Below are 4,310 nucleotides of genomic sequence, written 5' to 3' on the forward strand. Positions count from 1 at the left end.
GACGTCTGTTGAAAGAAGGAGGAAAATGTTTTATATTGGAAGTATCAAGAAAAAGGTCTTGCATTCAAAAATCACTTTTTATGACCTCATGATACCACAACGCACAATGAATGAAATGCATTTAAAGTGTAATCGCTGATGTAACGTGGGGAATGGGGCAGCCAATTTGGACACAGCAAGATTCCACAAATAACAATGTGACAATAATCAGATCATCTATTATTTAGTGATGTTTGAGGATAAATATTGGCCAGGATACTAGGATATGCACTTGCTCTTATTTGAAATTGCACTACGAGATCTCTAACACTGACCTGAGTCGCCAATGGTTTGCTGTCTCATCCCAAAGATAATACCTGCAATGGTACAGTACTCCCTCAGTACTACATTGGAATGTCTGCCTCCATTGTGAGTAGAAGAATTCAGAGGTGACAGAATTGTTCACTAAGCAACAGCTGATTCAAAGCAGAAATGTTATAGTTTTTATGGACATTTACAATTCAATGAAATAATGACAAAAGTACAGGTTGGAAAAGTATACATTTTATAGCCTGTTTGGGAAGGCCAGTATTTTTCTCATGGAGGACCAGCTGTCACACAGATCATGTTTGAACACTAAATGTCATATTTTCTTTAATACTGCCCAGTATGGTCTGGATGAGAAAACAACCCATAACCCACTCCGCAGCATTGTATTGGGTTGGGAATCAATGGATCAGTGCTTTCATTAATAATAATCACAACATTGACAGCACTGATTGTAACTATGGAGTAAAAAAACTGCAAACTCTGAAGTATGTCATTTAACTGTAGAACCACAGGCTCCAAATGGTATGTTAGAATCATAGAATCCCTACAGTGCGAAAGAGGCCATTTGGCCAATCGAGTCTGCACTGACCCTCTGAAGAACATCCCAACCAGACCCAACCTTATACCCTACTTCCATAACTCTGCATTTACCATGACTAACCCACCTCGCCTGTACGGGGCAACTTAGCATGGCCAATCCACCTAACCTGCACCTCTTTGGACTGTGGGAGGAAACTGAAGCAGCTGGTGGGAACCCACACTGACACGGGAAGAACATGCAAACTCCACACATTCAGTCACTGGAATCAAATCCAGGTCCCTGGCACTGTGAAGCAAAAGTGCTAACCACTGAGCCACTGTGCCACCCAATAAACTTGGCAACGTTATGTTACCATGAAACTTGACATTGAAATACAAGCAACAGTATGAATGAAGGGTACATACTCTGTTAACCCAACTGGGAAAAGTTAGGGCTGGTGCAGCGAGTGATTTTTTATTTTATGATCTGTTGACTGTATAATTTATGCCAAAGGAGCTCTCTGGCCATGAAAGTTTGATTGTACAAATGTGGAATGAAAGTCCTTCAGAAGTGCTTGAGATTTTATAATGTTTATTTCACTTTCTATACACAATTTAAATTTAATCTCTATTACTTATTTTACAGCTCCTAATTTGAGCTCTGCATGTTTCAATGAGGATTCTTCAATGAGGTTGGTTGAAGAGCCTCACTGTTTCCTGTCTTGCCATTGCAGTGGGCACCATGCTAGATCAGAAACACAATGACTGCAAATTGCCCTTCAAAATTCCACAAGAATGATGTGATACAGCTGCCAGCATAATGAACAGCGGGCATTTCCCCTTGTCACTGACTGCAAAATCATTGTGTATTCATGGCTTACTCATGTTGTGTATTCCAGAACCAAGGCTCACAGTCTAAAAAAATCTGAAAGAACTGCGGATACTGTAAATCAAAAACAAAAACAGAGATTGCTGCAGAATCTCAGCAGGTCTGGCAGCATCTGTGTAAAGAAATCAGGGTTAACTTTTTCCTCGGAATGCTTCTGAGAAGGGATCACTCAACTCAAAACGTTAATTCTGATTTCTCTCCACAGATGCTGCCAGACCTGCTGAGCTTTTCCAGCAATTTCTGTTTTTGTCTCACATTCTAAGGACACTGGGTAAGACATTTAGGACTGAGAGGTGGAAAAATTTCTTCATGCAGAGACTGGTGAGCTTGTGGAATTCTGTACCATAGAAAGTGGTTGAGGCCAGAACATTAAATGTTTTCAAGCGGAGCTAGATATAGTTCTTGGGGCTAAAGTGATCAAATAGTATGGGAGAAAGTGGGAACAGGATGGTGAGTTGGATGATCAGCTGTGATCATATTGAATGGTGAAGCAGGCTTGAAGAGTCAACTAGCCTGCTCATGCTTCTATTTTCTATGTTTCAATGATGGACACCCACCAGGATCTTCAACAACAAGGGTAGTCTGACATGGGCTCTCAAGAGGATCCAGGTAATGATGTAGCAGGACTGCACCAAAGGAGTAAATGAATGGGTGTGGCAGGCAGTAAAGAAGCGAAACTGTATGTTGGTGTTCATAGTTAGGGGATTTGAATACAGCAGGAGGGATGTCTTGTTGCAATTGTACAGGACATTTGTGAGGCCACACATGGAATATTGTGTGCAGTCTTGGTCTCCTTATCTGAGGGAAAATGTCCTTGCTCTAGAGGGAATGCAGTGAAGGTTTACCAAATTGATTCCTAGGATGGTAGGACTGACATATGAGGAGAGATTGAGTCGGTTAGAATTGTATTCACTGGAGTTTAGAAGAATGAGAGGGGAGTCTCATAGAAACCTAGAAAATTCTAACAGGATGAGACAGGTTAGGTACAGGAAGAATGTTCCCGATGGTGGGGGAGTACAGAACGGGGGAATCATAGTTTAATGATAAGGGGTAAACCTTTTAGGATTGAGGTGAGGAAACATTTCTTCACCCAGAGAGTAGTGAGCTTGTGGAATTCAATATCACATAAAGTGGTTGAAGCCAAAACATTGTGTTTTCAAGGAGGAGGTACAGAAACTATTGTGGCTAAAGGGATCAAGAGATATGGGGGGTTGGGCAGCATTAAGGTATTGAACTTGATAATGAACTATGAACATATTGAATGGTGGTGCGGGCTCAAGGGGGTCCAATGGCCTACTCTTGCTGCTATCTTCTACGTTCCTGCTAGAACAACAAGGCCACACTGGTGTTCAAAGCCTCCTGCTATTCTTTCGAGAAAAACCTTGATTGAGACCATCACCTATTATTCAGCAGCACTGGGGATTTACAGTGAGGAGTGGACAGGAGAAAAATAAGCATGAATCCTGGAGCTCTCTTCCTACTAACATTTGCATGTGGCAACCAAGGAAGATGTAAAGTTCAAAGGCCTCACAGCACTCCAAGCACTTATCTCACAAAACCAATTAATAACAGAAGTATTATTTTTCTTTTCAATTGTGTGACTTTGGATTTTAATATTTTATCTAGTTGCAAAAAATTTTTCAAACTTACCAATTTAAGATTTGCCTTTGCTTGTATGGTTGATGGGAATGTATCTCTGCATATGTCTAAAGTGGAAAACAGAACTAATTAACAGTGATTTTTTTTTTCTTTCCAATATATTATCCAAAAAGAGAGAAACTTGGCAGCAGTGTGAAAGTGGTATAAAATTATATAATTCCCAGGTCAGATGTAAACATTAATAAACAAGGAGTAAAACATGAGGGTTCAAAACTGACCATAAGTTCACATATAGTAGGAACTGCAGATGCTGGAGAATCCGAGACAACAAGGTGCAGAGCTGGATGAACACAGCAGGCTAAGCAGCATCAAAGGAGCAGAAAGGCTGACGTTTCGGGCCTAGACCCTTCATCGGAAATGGGGGAGGGGAAGGGGGTTCTGAAATAAATAGGGAAAGAGGGGGAGGCGGATAGAAGATGGATAGAGGAGAGGATAGGTGGAGAGGAAACAAACAGGTCGAAGAGGCGGGGATGGAGCGGTGAGTGTAGGTGGGGAGTTAGGGAGGGGATAGGTCAGTCCAGGGAGGACGGACAGTTCAAGGGGGCGGGATGAGGTTAGTAGGTAGGAGATGGGGGTGCGGCTTGAGGTGGGAGGAGGGGATAGGTGGGAGGAAGAACAGGTTAGGGAGGCGGGGATGAACTGGACTGGTTTTGGGATGCAGTAGGGGGAGGGGCGATTTTGAAGCTTGTGAAATCCACATTGATACCACTGGGCTGCAGGGTTCCCAAGCGGAGTATGAGTTGCTGTTCCTGCAACCTTCGGGTGGCATCGTTGTGGCACTGCAGGAGGCCCAGGATGGACATGTCGTCTGAGGAATGGGAGGGGGAGTTGAAATGGTTCGCGACTGGGAGGTGCAGTTGTTTATTGCGAACCGAGCATAGGTGTTCTGCAAAGCAGTCCCCGAGCCTCCGCTTGGTTTCCCCGATGTAGAGGA

This window comes from Rhincodon typus, chromosome 34 (genome assembly GCF_021869965.1).
Source record: "Rhincodon typus isolate 14 chromosome 34, sRhiTyp1.1, whole genome shotgun sequence".
Lineage (NCBI taxonomy): Eukaryota > Metazoa > Chordata > Chondrichthyes > Orectolobiformes > Rhincodontidae > Rhincodon > Rhincodon typus.